Below are 17,996 nucleotides of genomic sequence, written 5' to 3'. Positions count from 1 at the left end.
TTCTTGGGTTTCTAACCTCCTGAGTCATGAATACAATTTAGTACGGATTTTACGAGGTGTTACATCACTCACTATTTGGTGATGTGTTTAATTACGGTCGAGCAGTACGGATTGTATTATGATATATGGACCGTATCTGCAGGCATAAAAGGTAAGAAAAAAAAGTAGGGAACATTGTTTTGTAACATGCCTAAATACGACCAACAATATGGGCCATATCTAAAAATACGGTCGGTTATACTGTCCGTATTTATGCATGATGCAAACCAGTGGTTCATGCGTAAAAGGTGATAGAACTACGGACCATATTAAAAAATACGGCATGTATCATTATTTTGAAGAAAAAAACGAGCACATAGTTTTAAACAAAACCCCCATTGTGCCTTTCACCTTCCCACTTCACAAAACCTTAACTCCCACACTCTCCCTATACACCCACGATCATCCACCATAATTCCTCCACAAAATCTCCACAAATATCCTAAATTACATCACCAAATCACTCACCATCATCTAAATTCTACCCCTAAAAAACCCTCTGCTCTGTTTCAATTTTTTTTCTTGGTTTTTCACTCATTTCTCATCAAGTGTTCTTCACATGTTCATCATCACAACAAGTATGTTGACGCTCTAATATCATTAATCTGTACATATTGGTATAATTTCATTGATGGGGTGATGGGTGTTGATTGAACCTAGGGTTTAAGAATGTAAAATTCATGGTTAATAATTTTCTAAGTGGGGAATGAGAAAATTGATGTGGTTTTAAACTCTTGGGGTTTAGAATATCGAAACCCCACTGGGTTGGAGGGCATCTCGATTGACGAATTCCAATTTTGATTCCGAAATTGCTATGCCCACCAATTGTTTAATCAAAATGCCAATGATCCTAAAGTTGTAATTATTGGGTGAAGTCTGAGCAACCCTCATATGAATTGAAACCATGAAAATTGTGTGTGTGAGGTGTTTGAGTTTAAATCGAAGCGAAGTTGTACATAGAAAAAATTTGGGGCTGCTAAGGAAAAACAAACTAAGATACAGATCGTGTAAAATTATATAGACTGTAACTTGGGTTGTAATATGGTTGGATAACAAGATGAGTTTTTGCCTTGGATATACCTGCTTAAATAAGGACTGTATAAAATATGCGACCCGTATCTCTGAACGTATTTCTAAAAAAAGAAACTTGAGATGTTTCTATCTCAGACATACAGGCTGAAATACGGACTGTATTTAATTATACAACCCGTATCTGTGACCATATGTCTGAGATGGACACATCATGACCAGCTTACACAGACCGTATTATTGTGTACGACCCACATATCTCTTTTACGACCACCTAAAAAATATACAAAAATATTTTGTCTTTCTTTTGTCATTACAAGGAAATGGGTAATTTGCGGAGGTTGAAAGTTGCAATTTGTGGAGGTTTTAGCCTCCGCTAGTTGCTAAAAGAGGCTAAATTCTCCGCGAGTTGTAACTTTCAACCTCCATAAATTACCCATTTTTTTATAGTGTGTATTGTTTCTTTATGGCCCGGTACTAACAATGTCGCTCTTACAGATATGCCTGCAAAACACGTCGAAAGGAGAGGTAGTGGGCCTAAACTAGCTGGAAGGGACCGAGGTCGAGACAAGGCTGACGTAACACACTGAGCCTTGTACTACTCCAATTAGTCCTTCTGCTCCAGGTGGTGACGAAGAGGGCCAAAAATTGGCAATAAGGACTAGACGACTGGATGAGGAGGCTTTGAAGTTTGGGTTCAACGAAGCCAAGAAAATGTATGAGGCAGGGATAGCTCAGACAAAGAGAGGGGGCAAGCCGCGAAGAAATATCTGGGAAGAGCAGCGACTGAATTTTGAGGGCCTATCCGCCTACCCTCACACTACTGAGGCACTCGAGTTGTACCGACTCGCAACATTTAGCAACCCTCCTGGCGACTATTTCGGTGCTTGTGTGGGAGTTCTATGCCAGTGATGAGGCTGTGCTACTTCTGATGAAACGACCAAGTATGTTCATGCACAAAGTACCACTACTTGAGAGTATTACGTTCCGCAATGTCAAGGTCGACATTTCCAGTAAGTCCATAAACAGGGTCTATTTTGGTGATGACTATGCGGAGCCGACCAATGAGGTTGAATTCATGGACATAAAAGAGAGGACGGATGACAGGTATGTGCTACAGTGGGTGACCATTATAATAGTGCAGGGTACTCTAGCTTGGGTGACAAGTCCGAATCAAAATATTGTCAAGAGTTCTCTCATATTTAAAGCCAAGTTTTGGTGAAATTTGGTCAGATACAGGGTGCTACCGACGCAGAATGACAACACCTTCACTAGTGCCCAGGCTGTGACAGTCGCAATAATGATATCCCGATATCCCATGAATTTGTTGCGTCTGATTAGTGAGGAGATTAGACATAAACCACCGCAGCCTTCCACCTCCCTAATATTCCCATGCCTTATTACGGAGCTATGTCGGAGAGCTCTTGTGACGAGCATTCCCGACCGGGATCGCTGTGTTAAGGCCACCCATGTTGGTGACTAGAGAAAGAGCAAGAATGATGCAGCTGAAGATCTATAGCTTCCTGCTGATGATGACGAGACTTAGCCTGAGTCGAGTGTTGAGGCAACTGGGGATGCCACCACTGAGGTACCTTCCACTACTACCCCGATGGCTACTGACACTATTCCGATGTCCATGTATGCCACTGCTACTGCTATGGTGTCTGTTACTACTATTGCTGCCATTGATATTGCACCACCGACTACAGCTGCACCTGTTTCTTCAGCGGGTGCCACTTCTTCAGCTATACCACCACCGGCAGCATAGCGAGGGGCTGATCCCTTCCGTTGTTTAGGCTTGTATTCCATCAATTGGCATCAAGAGCCTACTTGCATCTAAATAGATGACTTAGAATATACATATGTGTGATTATGTATGATTATTGTGTTTTCCTGAATTTGTTTTCGTATGAAGAACATGATTTAAAAAATAATATTTGATAAAGGTGAGATGAACTTGATGTGACAGCGGAAGTAGGTTTAATCTTCTGATTAAGAAAAAGTAGATAATTTTTCCTTTTGCCGTGTTCAAAGTTCGGATCAAACCTAATTTTTTTTTAAAAAAGGGTAAGATTTGTCGTCAAGTTCTTCCATGGTGATGCCGCTACTCTATAGGTAATTATATTTAATCTTGTGCTACAATCATTCTGATAGCTTTGTCCAATTTCCATCTTAGATTGCGAACATAAACTTTATACTTATAAGAACCGATGATGTAATCTTCCGTGTATAAGCTAAACTCTATACACTAAATCATCTATTATATAAGTAAATGACACACATACTAGTACATGATATATTTAATTTTTTATTAAAAATTGAATAAATAATTGTTATATAGTAAATACTATATCCAAATACATGGTTAATAGTATATATCTCAGCACATACATCTGCCAAATGAGGCTGAGACCAAAATTATTATAATTATAATAATAGAAATTAAAGAAAAAAACAACCACAAACAGATGAAATGAACATCTTGGAAGAAGACAAGTTTAATATCCACTAAACTATACTCCAACATTTCAGAAAATGACGTGATCCTCTAGCATTACCTATCTAATGCAGTGGATTCAGAAATTCAAAGCTCAATTATTCCAGAATAAAAGATGAACTGCCAAATTATCTAGACATTAAATTGCAATAAACGTGTTTAGTAAGGCTGCATCATATTTTAAACAACTTATATGCTGATATCAGCTAAAATTGAAAGATCCCGATCCCCTCCAGTACGAAATGGTCCAGTACTTTTCACTACACATCTGGGTTATTGCCTAGCGTCTCTTGAAAATTTAAAGGTCTGATGCATTTGTTTGTTAGGAAGAGTAGAACAGAAATATGTGAACTTTTATAAAATCTTTCAGAAAAAAGAAAACAGAGGCTTTTCTGCGAAACTCCACGCATAGGAACTACTTGCTTGATCGAACAATGGAAGCAACAAAATTTCTCCAATGGCTTCTATGTGTGCTCTAAAATAAATCTCCCTCTATCTCAATGTAAATGTTTTACTTTCCTTTTTGGTTTGTCCAAAAAAGATTGCCTTTTTCTGTATCTAGCTCTCGTTTAGCCATAGATTTTGGCAGCATATTTTGAAGTTTTGTTTTGAAATCTTTGTGTGGCCATAAAATTTTGACAGATTTTGAAAACAAATCTTCAAATCCCAAATTTTGGCTCAAACCTGTTTTTGGGCCAAGATCTATGTTTTGGCCTTTTCAAAACTTTTAAAAGCTACCCCAAACTTTTTTATTTCCTAAAAAGCCTCATCTATTTATGACCCAACTAATTCTATCTACATGTTCCTCCATTAAAGAACATGTGTCGACTTCGTTTCAACATATGAGATCTTTGGTTCTCTTCCAACCTAATGCAAAGTTTTGAAGACGCAATTTGGGCCAAATCATTAACAAGGTCATGCATTAGGAATTCCCCCAGATTCCTTTTAGAAGACTTTGGGACTCTTTTAAACAATGATCTTGATCTCAAGTCCAGTTACCTGAACCTTCAATTGTTTCAGCAGCAACCCCCCATGTACTAGGCCATTAGCAATCCACAAATCAACGACTTGTTCTTTTCAAAATGGATAATCTTTGGGAAATATTGCACAATATGAAAAGCATAGCTTCAGATGTGGGGGAAGACCATTGTAGCTCAACATCAATACTGGTAATATTCCATTGTTCGGTAGCTCCCATGTTTCACTTCTCAAAGTGCATCTCCATTCTTCAACCTCTGATTTGGAGCATTACAAGCTAGCAAGTGTCTTTAAAGCTAAGGGCAATCCTTTGCACTTGTTTGCAAATCTTTTTCCTACCTCTTCAAGTTCTGGATGCTCCTTGGGATCCCTATTTTCCAATGCGTGTCCTTTGAATAAATCCCAAGATGCTTCACCAGACAAAGTGTCCATGCTAATTTCCTAACTACCCATCATCAATGCAACACTCTCCTTACGTGTTGTCACAGTGACCTTACTTCCTATGGCTCCTTTTACAAAGAGATTTCTCAACTCATCCCACTCACTATAGTTGTCATTCCAGATGTCATCCAAAACAATAAGAAACTTTTGTCTCTTTAAGTTTTCCTTCAATTTGACTTGTAGCTTCTTAAGATTGTTATCAATCATTAAGTCAAATGAGCCAATTTTTTTAGTAACCCTTTTGTTATTCTGAAAGAATCATATGTTTCAGATACACAAATCTAAGCTTTCAACTCAAAACGTTTTCTCACCTTATGATCATTGTAAACAGCATTTGCAAGCGTTGTCTTTCCAATTCAAGCCATTCGAATAATAGGAATTTGTTTACCCCCAAAAGAGGTACAATTAAATTTTTTAGTGATTTAAAGGATACGTGAATTGATTTGTTATGAATGAGTACAAAATAATAGCAATTAACAATGAAATCAAGTAAATATAAAGCAAGAAAACAATAAAATATGCCTGGGCTGTATGAGCTCAGAGGAAATCCTTCTTTGAATGTCCCTATAGTTGAACACAGCCTTGTGAAACTTTTATTAATTCAGAACAAAACGAATGACAAAAGAACAATTTTGCTAATGATCAGAATGTAGATTGTATAACTGTGTGTAAGATAAATTGTGTTAGATGCCTATTATATTGAGCTTAAGTTCCTTTTATAGTTGATAATTGCTAGCTTTGAAATGTAAATCATGCCCAATAATGAGTATAACCAATAAATGTCACTCTAATGCAGAAGTGTAACGTCCAGCCCTGAATTCAGACCGGTTACATAACGTTTGTTGCCCATAAATGACCCGTATCAATTGCCCCGTAACACTTGGTCTGGGTTTATACAAAATCAATCCTTCCGGATGAAATCAAACATCATGCCATTATTCGACCTTGGCTGCCACATGTCCTTTTATCTTTATGCCATGTGTAACATTATATTTCCGATGTATACAGATAGTTCACCCACTTCCCGGTGGAACAATAAGGTGAGACTGGGGAGTGCATTTGAAACGTTTTCAAGAACACCCATTCTTATGGCGGGAAATCGAAACGCCACAACGGTTCATTCAAATATATAACCGTCAAATCCTCATCCAATGCCCTTACTGTAAAACACCAACGACCTTTCAATCACTCTATTTGACATAAAGCTTCCTTTTATGAAAAGACGTGACCCTTAAAATTTCGATCGTTATGGCCATCATCGTCCTATATAAATAAGGACAATATCTAGTCCCAAACTCAACCAAATCTTTTCTTTCCTTAGACGGAAGATTTCCCAAAATCCTTCTTTGTATTCACTCTTTTGTCGTTTTTTGTTGCAAGAAAAACCTCCACCATATCGGCCTTATCATCTCACCCTTCTCCTACTCGTTCCTCAGAAAATAGATCCAATAATGATACTCCAACTCCTATACGCCATTCAGGGAAATCCCTGTTTCTCATACAAGTCAAGAAATCGACATGCAATGATTTCTACCCTCAGGATTTAAATATCATGAGGATTTCCGCGCTTATGACCACCATGAGTCGGTTGAGGAGATTAACTAACTGATAACTGCTAATTTTCTTCCCAAAGTTCGTGAGGATTATAGTTTTAACCCAGAAATTGATGTTTCCGTCGTTAGCCCTGAAACCAGGATGAACCACCATATCGAGGGTTTTTCTATGGTTTATACCTACCTTTTGCGATAGATTTTAAGTTACCTATTCCCGAGATTATCGAGGACTTCTGTCGTTGTTATCGGGTTTGCATCTGTCAAATGGCTCCCCAGGTTTGGCGCTTAGTCTAGTGCATTCAAATTTTAGCCGACCAAGCTGGGATCACATTCTCTCTTGTACATCTGATGCACTTGTATTCTCCCTGGTTATTTCCAGGAGGATTGGAGCATCTATTTCCATGAGGGAGGCGTAGCTTGATCATCCCAGAAGACAATTTTGACCGGGGATGGTTACATAGGTTCGTGATGATCTGAACCTGCCAATTGCACTGTTCAACTTCTGAGCCATTCCCTGAAGTGTGGAATACTACTCATAAGCATTTTACAAGGACCTTATTTTCCTTACTAAAGTCTCGTTTCTTATTTCATTTAAATCCATTCTGCATTTTTGCTCTTTTTTCAGCCGTTCCGGTCAAGCCAGAGCTTATAGTTGAAATTTTCGAATGGGTTGTCGACTTGTTGCATGCTTCTCCCAACGTGACCCGGACCTGAAAAAGCATGACTTATGATTGGTGGAAGGGGAAGAGTCACGGTAAGCAAAACGAAACTTTACCAATCGTGTACAAATCCACCTCCTTTCTTTTTATTTTTTTGATTTTTATGCATTTTTTTCTTCCAGGCGTCCCCATGAGAAAATCAGGTTCCCGGATGTATTGGGTAAAAAATGACACCGGGAAAGTTAGAATATCCGGAGACCACGATGACTCGGGGACATACTACAGCTGCCCCCGATTTCTGCCAACTCCCATCACATCCATCCACTCTAATCAGAACGCCATAACGCACGTGGGCATGGTGACGTATACACAGTCTTTTCATCATGACTTATAGGGTAGGATAGTGTCACGACCCGACTAGGGGCCATGACGGGTACCCGGAGCCGACCCCCGAGCACCACTCATTCTGTTACTCGTCATACTCATTATATACTTCTTTACTAATCATGTGCTCATAATCATAGGACAATAATTTCATTTGGAAATATAATTACTTTTATATACATAAGCCCTTCGACTATCTCTTTAAAACGGCTAAGATGCCCGAAGAATGGCGATGCAGTACAATGATTCCATTGTACAAGAACAAGGGTGACATTCAAAGTTGCAACAACTACAGAGGGATGAAGCTGCTAAGCCACACTATGAAAGTGTGGGAAACGGTGGTGGAGATGAGGGTGATGAGAGGCGTGTCTATCTCAAAGAACCAGTTCAAATTCATGCTGGGGCGCTCAACTACAGAAGCTATTTTATCTTGTACGGAGACTGGTGGAGCAATATAGGGAGAGGAAGAGGGACTTGCACATGGTATTCATAGACTTAGAAAAGGCATACAACAAAGTGCCGAGAGAGGTTCTATGGAGATTCTTGGAGGCTAGAGGTGTACCTGTGGCGTACATTAGGGAGATCAAGGACATGTATGATGGGGATAAAACCAAGGTAAAGACTATGGGAGGAGACTCAGAGCACTTCCCAGTGGTGATGGGGTTGCACCAGGGATCAGCTCTTAGCCCATTTTTATTCTCCTTGGTGATCGATGGATTGACGCGGCAAATTCAAGGTGAGGTGCCATGGTGTATGTTATTTGCGGATGATATAGTCCTGATTGACGAGTCTCGCAGTGGGGTTAACGCTAAGGTGAAGGTTTGGAGACAAACTCTGGAGTCTAAAGGGTTCAAGTTGAGTAGGACCAAGACAGAGTACTTGGAGTGCAAGTTCAGTGATATAGTGCATGAGGCTGACGTGGAAGTGAAGCTTGGCACCCAGGTCATACAGAATAAAGATAGTTTCAAGTATATTGGGTCTATTAGACAAGGAAATGGGGAGATTAATGATGACGTCACACACCATATTGGTGCAGGGTGGATGAAATGAAGGCTTGCCTCTAGAGTGTTGTGTGACAAGAAGGTGCCATCGAAACTTAAAAGCAAGTTCTACAAAGTGGTAGTTAGACCAACTATGTTGTATGGGGCAGAGTGTTGGCCAGTCAAGAAATCTCATGTTCAGAAGATGAAAGTGGCGGAAATGAGAATGCTGCGATGGATGTGTGAGCACACTAGGAGCAATAGGATTAGGAATGAAGTCATCCGAGACAAGGTTGGAATAGCCTCAGTGGAAGACAAGATGCGGGAAGCGAGGCTTAGATGGTTTGGACATGTGATGCGGAGAGTGCAATTACCCTAGTGCGGAGGAGCGAGAGGTTGGCCAGCGACGGTTTCAGAAGAGGTAGAGGTAGGCCGAAGAAGTATTGGGGGGGGGGGGGGGGGAAGTGATCAGACAGGACATGGCGCATTCCCTGCTTACCGAGGAATAACCTTAGATAGGAGGGTATGGAGGACTCATATTAGGGTAGAAGGCTAGTAGGTAGTCACGTTTATCCTTTCTTATGAGTAGTTATGTTGCTATATAGTTTCTTGTCTCTTGATTTCTGCGAGTATCTGTTGGTTTATAATGACTTATTTACTTTCATTGTTTTCAATTTCATAATTGCTTTGATTTGTTTGCCGGTATCTGACCTTTCTTATGTTTTTTCTTGAGCCGTGGGTCTTCCGGAAACAGCCTCCCTACCTAAGGTGGGGGTAAGGTCTGCGTACACTCTACCCTCCCCAGACCCCACGTTGTGGGATTCACTGGGTATGTTGTTGTTGTTGTAAGCCCTTCGGCTATCAAAATAATACATATGTACAATAGGGACATCGTGAGACCATATGACCCACACATGCTTATCTACGAGCCTCTACGAGAGTACTAGACATATGGATTGGACAAGACCCCGTCATACCCAAAATACATATGTATACACAAAAGAATACACCAAATAGCACCTCCGGAATAATGGAGTGCTCTTGTAGATCTGCTGATGACTTTTACGAGTCTGGATCACCTCCTTGTCTACCTGTGGTCATAAACACAGCGTCCAAAGAAAACGGATGTCAATACGAATATTGTAAGGCACAAACAATAATGATATATCAATGAAATACGGAGACATCGAGTGAAGAGCAATATGTAACTGACTGTCACTTAAAACTGAAATAGTGCATGCTAACTTACTCCATATTCATCATCATATCATGTGTGAATATATGTATAAGCTGCCCGACCATATAGGTAGGGTGTGATAATCATTAGCCTGCGTCCAGAACTCCCGCGTCCGGGGTACCATCTCATGCCGCCTACTAGTGGTGTCTGCCCATGCCATCTAGACATGGTGTATATGCTGCCCCGCCTTAGCGGTGTCTGACCATCCATATAGGCGCAGTGTAATATCATCGACATGTACTCATCATAATGATGCATAGAAACTCAAAGACAACTATACTTTATCGAGGTGACATTAGGTCGTGAACCCCCGATTCCATTATGGAGCATTTATAAGCATTCTGCCTCACCTTGAAGGAAATAGCATATAAGGTGAGTGTATACAATAAACAACATCATTAACTTTGTAGGAACATCATATCATGAACTCTAGAATCTTTAGACATATGCTCATCATCACCATTATTGGGCTCATAATGTATCTCTTATCTCATATGGCTATTCATGAACATAGACTCTTAGTTTTCCGGGATGTAGGAGATTCATGGAGAAGAAGGAAAAATCATGCCATAGGATTCATGCCTTAGAAAGAAAGGACCAGCCTCACATACCTCTTTATTTTAACAGTTTTATAGCTTGATCGTTCTCCTTCGATTCTCGCGTTTCTACCTTCAAGAGGATTCGCATCAACATTTGTTAATCGATTATAAGAACGTGTTACTATTTCTAGAGAAAATTAGGCAGCATTTCCTTTTTTTATACAACTTTCCCCATTTTACATATCAACTCCCAACATCCATAACAACATTCGCAATATAATAGGCAACAACCATCGTTCATCTACATTATCCACATTTCACAATTTCACTTCGATTTCTCCATAATTGTGGTTATAGTTCACTATCACGTTTTCTCACATATAATACTTACCCCACGTTCTAAAGGTCATTTATAGCGTACTCATAATCCCAACATATTAATATTCATAATTCACCCCCAACTACTACTCAACAATGACACTATTCCCACATTTATGACCCATTTTCTATATCTTTCTAGAATCCAAGTATTTTAACTTTCAACACCTTAAACAACAAGGAATGATCATAAAACACACCTTAGATAATGGAAGAATAAGCCTTGAGTGGGAATTCTCTTCTTGCACAAAAACTCTAGTCCACTTCCCTTGGGATTTCTTGGCTTAGATAAACTTTGATATGTTTCATACACTTGATTTTGTGGGTTTGATAAAGTTGATCATAGATTTATCTTGGGTTCTTGTGGGTGAAGAGTGGAGAGGATTCTAGAGTGTTCTTGAGGTGTGGAGAGTGGAAATGAAATGAAATAAATGAGAGAGAGGGTCCTTATATCAACTTAAAAATCTGTCCCGTCCTGAACATACGGGCCAACATACGGTCCGTATATTTTATACTGACCGTATGTATGGACCGTATGTTTGGTCCAGTGAAGACCCTCATTCTGGGCAGAACATACGGTTGGGCATACGGTGAGTATGTTTTAAACGACCCGTATGTTTGGCCGTATAATGCCCAGCTCTCCGAAGTTCGTTCTCGTCGACTCGTTTGATCTCCAATCCTTATGGAACCTTCTTGACACTTGTTTAATACTTCATTAACAATCTAAATATCCCTATAATTCATCCTCAAGGCCTTTCCAAACAACCCTTAATGCAATAATTTACGAAACCTTTCCTAACCCCTATTTATACTTCACTTGTCCTTACCAATCCTCATTTCATCAATTCATATAAATTCAAAATCTTGACGTATGCATTCTAAGACCACTAAATATCCATCTTATAGTCTTAAGAACTCCCTGTTACCCTTAATCTTACATTGGTTCATTCACTACATGACGACACGAAATTTCCAAGGTGTAACACTCTTCCCCCCTTTTAGAACATTCGTCCTCGAATGTTAAGCACTCGAGAATTCTACAAAAATTTCGCCAGAGTTTCCCCTGTAATATGGCACTACCATCCTGTCACAACAGCCCACAATAATATTACCTCACAGGGCCACAACATAATAGCAATATAAATTGGCCACATACGACCCATATGCATAAAGAGAAAACATACATACCTCATAGTCTTGGTGTTCCATCGTGGATCTCTTCTAGGGGTTGGAATAAGTGCGGGTACCTAGACTTCATACTCTCTTATGCTTCCCACGTCATTTCCTCTCGGTTGTCATTCCGCCACAAGACTTTAACTGAAGCTACTTCCTTATTTCGAAGTCTCCGTACTTGCCTGTCTAATATGGCAATGGGCACTTCTTCATAGGCTAGCTTTTCTGTCAGTTGAACATCATCTATCAGAACAATTCTCGTCGGATCTCCAACACATTTGCGGAGCATTGAGACATGGAAAACTGGATGGACCGATTCAAGTTCTGAAGGCAAGTCCAATTTGTAAGCTACATGACCCACCTTGCGGATAATTTTATAAGGTCCAATGTATCGAGGACTTAACTTTCCTTTCTTACCAAATCTCATCACTTCTTTCATTAGCGACACCTTCAAAAATACCCAGTCATCAATTTGAAATTCTAAGTCTCGCCGGCGGTTGTCCACATAAGAGTTTTGGCGACTTTGGGCTATCAACAATCGATCTCGGATCTCCTTGACTTTTTCTACCGCTTGCTGAATCAATCAACTCAGGGCCTATTAGCTGTACTTATCCTATTTCAAACTATCCAATTGGGGATCTACATTTCCTCCCATATAAGGCTTCATACTGAGCCATTTGGATACTGGAATGGTAGTTGTTGTTATATGCAAACTCAATAAGGGGTAGGTGATCATCCCAACTACCACCGAAATCTAGCACACATGCTCGTAGCATATCTTCCAAGGTCTGAATAGTACGCTCGGGTTGCCTATCAGTTTGCGGATGGAATGCCGTGCTGAGCTTTACTTGAGTACCTAGACCTTCTTGGAAGGATTTCCAGAACTTGGCTGTAAATTGCGCTCATCTATCTGTGATAATAGATATCGGAATACCATGGAGTCGCACAATTTCTTTGAGCTATAACCTTGCATAGTCTTCTGTTGAGTATGTGGTTCTGACTGGAAAAAAATGAGCCGCTTTCGTAAGTCTGTCCACGATCACCCATATGGAATCATACTGCCTCGGGAACGAGGTAACCCCACAATAAAATCCATGTTGATCACTTCCCATTTCCAAGTAGGGATTTCCATTGCTTGCAATAATCCTCCTGGCTTTTGATGTTCGATTTTTACTTGCCAGCAATTTGGATATTGAGCTACAAATTCTGTTATGTCTCTCTTCATGCCATCCCACCAATATATCAACTTGAGATCATGATACATCTTTGTTGCACCTGGGTGAATAGAATACCGAGAATAATGAGCTTCTTCTAAGATTCGACGGTGCAATTCTGCAACGTTCGGAACACATAGCCTGCCTCGGTATCTAAGAATTCCATCCGTGGAAATTTCAAATGGAGACTTCTCTTTTTCATGAAATGTGCCTCTGCAATGGCACAAATGGAAATCTTCATACTGACGCTCTTTCACTTCCGTGTTTAGGGGCGAGGCTGTGGGATCATTAATACTGATTCCTGCACTACCTGAATCAATTAAACGTACTCCAAGATTAGCTAGCTAGTGGAGCTCATGAATCATCTCTTTCTTTTCCGGAGGAACTTCACACAGGCTGCCCATTGATCGGCGGCTAAGCACATCAGCTACTGCATTTTCCTTTTCGGGGTGGTATAAAATGCTCACATCATAATCTTTCAATAATTCTAACTACCGCCTCTGCCGCAGATTCAACTCCTTCTGTTTGAAAATGTATTGAAGACTCTTGTGATCTGTATAGATATTAACATGCACACCATACAAGTAATGTCTCCACATTTTTAATGCATGAATGACTGCAACCAGTCCGAGATCATGAGTTGGGTAGTTCTTTTCATGTTTCCGCAGCTGTCTCAAAGCATAAGCAATGCCTTTACCGTGCTGCATTAACACACATCCTAACCCAACACCGGAAGCATCACAATATACAACATAGCCATCTGGCACTTCTGGAAGTGTCAAGACTGGGGCTGAGGTTAATCTGTCCTTCAACTCTTGAAAACTGCGTTCACAAGCATCATTCCACTGAAACTTAGCTGACTTCTGGGTTAATTTCGTCAATGGGGCTGAAATAGAGGAAAATCCCTCTACGAACCTTCTATAGTACCCTGCCAATCCCAGAAAACTACGGACTTCTATAGGCGTCGTAGGACTTGGCCAAGTCTTCATAGCTTCAATCTTCTGAGTATCAACTCGAATGCCATCATCTGAAATAACATGACCCAGAAATGTCACAGAATTCAGCCAAAACTCGCACTTTGAAAATTTTGCATACAATTCTCGGGTTTGAAGAATGCCAAGAACAATACGTAGATGATCTGCATGTTCTGATTTTGTGCGAGAGTATACCAGAATATCATCAATGAAAACTATTACGAATAAATCAAAAAGAGGCCTGAATACGTTATTCATCAAATTCATGAACACTGCCGGAGCATTAGTCAACCCAAACGACATCACCCGAAACTCATAATGGCCATATCTCGTTCTGAAAGTTGTTTTGGGAATATCGTCTTCTCTAACTCTCACTTGATGATAACCTGACCGTAAGTTTATTTTGGAGAACCACTTGGCACCCTGTAGTTGATCAAACAAATCATCAATCCTTGGGAGAGGATATTTGTTCTTTATTGTCACCTTATTTAACTGCCTATAATCGATGCACATTCGTAGGGAACAATCTTTCTTTCCCACGAATAGGACTGGTGCTCCCCACGGTGATGAACTGGGTCTAACAAATCCCTTCTCCAGCAAATCTTTCAACTGTGCCTTTAATTCTTTCAATTCTGCCGGAGCCATTCGATACGGAGGAATAGAGATAGGCTTGGTGTCCGGCAACACATCAATAGCGAAATCAATCTCTCTTTCTGGAGGAAGGCCTGGAAGTTCATCTGGAAATACATCCGGAAATTAATTCACTACCGGAACGGATTGGAAAGTTAGTGACTTTGCTACGGTGTCATGAACTCGTACTAAGTGATAAATATAGCCCTTAGCTATCATCTTTCTCGCCTTAAGGTAGGAAATAAACCTACCTCTCGGAGATGCTGTAATACCCTTCCATTCAAGCACAGGCTTTCCCGGAAATTGAAATTGAACTACTTTCATTTGGCAATCAACATTAGCATAACATGAGGTCAACCAATCCATACCCATAATCACATTAAAATCTAACATCTCTAACTCAACTAAATCAGCTTTAGTCTGGCGTTCGCATATCACAATTAAATAATTTTTATACACTTGTCTAGCTATCACGGGATCACCAACCGGAGTAGATACCTCAAAAGGTTTTATTGGCTCAGGTTTCACCCCAATACGACCAGCAACATACATAGTAATATAAGATAGGGTAGAACCCGGATCTATCAATGCATATACATCGTGGGAAAATATGGATAATGTACCTGTAACCACATCCGGAGAGGACTCAAGATCCTGTCGTCCGGCTAAAGCATACATACGGGGCTGAGTGTCACCTGAAGTAGATGCTCCCCCTCTGCCTCTACCTCGACCTGTTGGAATCTGGGGCGTATGCCCTACCGGGCGCACTGAAGATGAACCAGCTGCTGATCCTGTAGGCTGAACCCCAACTCTACCACTCATCGATGGGCAATCTCGTATCATATGCCCAACTTGGCTGAGGCATAGCAAGCATCCGAACCTTGGCGACACTGCCCGGAATGCAACCTACCGCACTGGCTGCATCGCGGTACTGGGGGTCTCCTCTGGCTATAATCTCCCCCAACTGAGAATCTGAGGCCCTCGCACTCTGACCCTGTCCTGAACCAAAGGAGCGATCAAATCTCCTACTCGTAAATCGTGGAGGTGCACTAGTCACCGACTAGCCTGAGTGTCTAGAATGTGTCTACCTTGATCCCCCTCTATAATCACTTCCTGCCCCCATAGATCTGGCCCTTTTGCTTTGCTTTCTATCGATATCACGATCATCCCTTTGCGGAGGTTGTTGTCCTTCTAAATTCTAGGCATGGGCTTGTACTCGGGTAATATCCATCCCATCTTGCAACGAAGCCGTCAAACAATCCTTAAATAAATGTGGGCCTAAGCCACTCACAAACCTGTGTACCCTATCTCCCATATCGGCCACCATAGTCGGGGCATATCTAGCCAATGAATTAAATTGAAGGCTATATTCCCGGGCACTCATATTTCCTTGCTTTAGATTTAAGAACCTATCCGCTCTAGCTCGGCGGACTTCGGGTGGCAAATAGTAGCGGATGAAAGCATTTACAAATTCTTACCACACGAGAGGAGGCGCATTTTCATTTCTTGATGCTAGCCAATTATTGTACCACAATACCGCACATCTTGGAGTCTATAAGATGCCAACTCCACAGATTCAGTTTTGGAGGCATGAATAATCCTTAATGTTCTCATCATCTCATCAATAAAACCTTGCGGGTCTTCATCCGGCTTTGACCCAAAAAACTCCGGAGGATTCAAACTCATAAAATCACGGCCTCTGGTACTAGCTGCCCGATCACTTGAACCCGCAGTCTGCCGCTGTGCCTGGGCGGCAACTAACTGCGTCAATAAATGGATAGCCTCGGTCATTTGTTGACCCGAAGTAGCCGGTGGGGGAACTTGAGGCGTAGGAGCCGGAGCTGAAGCCCCTTCTTGTTCTTCTGTAATAGGTGGGGTGGAAGAAGCTTTAGATAGAGCCTCATTATGTGATTCACCCTCTTCTACGTTCATTGGCGGCTCTCTTTCTATCCGTCTTTTCATCGTAGTCTTGCCCTTCTGGGCAGCTGTAGCTTTTCCCTTTTGCGGCATTTCTGAAAACATAACACACTATTAAGAGGAGAAAATCTTATAACACAGCTCTATCGCACGATCTCTTAAGATGAAAGATGGTTATTTTTTTCCTAAATGCCCTGTAACCTCCTGTTTATTAGTGTGGCGTTCAACACACCATAAACAAGACTTTACTAGACACGACTCGTAGACACTTCCTAGGACTGAACTACTGTGATACCACTTTTGTCACGACCCAACTAGGAGCCATGACAGGTACTCAGAGTTGACCCCCGAGCACCACTTATTCTGTTACTCGTCATACTCATTATATACTTCTTTACTAATCATGTGCTCATAATCATAGGACAATCATTTCATTTTGAAATATAATTACTTTTATATACATAAGCCCTTCGACTATCAAAATAATACATATGTACAATAAGGACATCGTGAGACCATATGACCCACACATGCATATCTACGAGCCTCTACTAGAGTACTAGACATATGGACGGGACAAGACCCCGTCGTACCCAAAATACATATGTATACACAAAAGAATACACCAAATAGCACCTCCGGAATAATGGAGTGCTCTTGTAGATCTGCTGATGACTTCTACGAGTCTAGATCACCTCTTTGTCTACCTGTTGTCATAAACACAGCGTCCAAAGAAAACGGATGTCAATACGAATATTGTAAGGCACAAACAATAATGATATATCAATGAAATACGGAGACATCGAGTGAAGAGCAATATGTAACTGACTGTCACTTAAAACTGAAATAGTGCATGCTAACTTACTCCATAATCATCATCATATCATGTGTGCATATATGTATAAGCTGCCCGACCATATAGGTAGGGTGTGATAATCATTAGCCTGCGTCCAGGACTCCCGCGTCTGGGGTACCATCTCATGCCGCCCACTAGTGGTGTCTGCCCATGCCATCTAGACATGGTGTATATGTTGCCCCGCCTTAGCGGTGTCTGACCATCCATATAGGCGTAGTGTAATATCATCGACATGTACTCATCATAATGATGCATAGAAACTCAAAGACAACTATACTTTATCGAGGTGACATTAGGTCGTGAACCCCCGATTCCATTATGGAGCATTTATAAGCATTCTGCCTCACCTTGAAGGAAATAGCATATAAGGTGAGTGTATACAATAAACAACATCATTAACTTTGTAGGAACATCATATCATGAACTCTAGAATCTTTAGACATATGCTCATCATCATCATTATTGGGCTCATAATGTATCTCTTATCTCATATGGCTATTCATGAACATAGACTCTTA

General features: G+C 40.8%; 1 pseudogene; it reads right to left on the bottom strand.

The window, feature by feature from the left end:
* Positions 1-4,820: 4,820 nt before the first annotated feature.
* On the bottom strand, positions 4,821-5,340 carry LOC132643968 (putative disease resistance protein RGA3; annotated as a pseudogene).
* Positions 5,341-17,996: the final 12,656 nt, after the last annotated feature.

Source organism: Lycium barbarum, chromosome 6 (assembly GCF_019175385.1).
Source record: "Lycium barbarum isolate Lr01 chromosome 6, ASM1917538v2, whole genome shotgun sequence".
Classification (NCBI taxonomy): domain Eukaryota; kingdom Viridiplantae; phylum Streptophyta; class Magnoliopsida; order Solanales; family Solanaceae; genus Lycium; species Lycium barbarum.
Note: the sequence above shows the minus strand (reverse complement) of the source record. Positions and strands in the feature narration are given on the sequence as shown.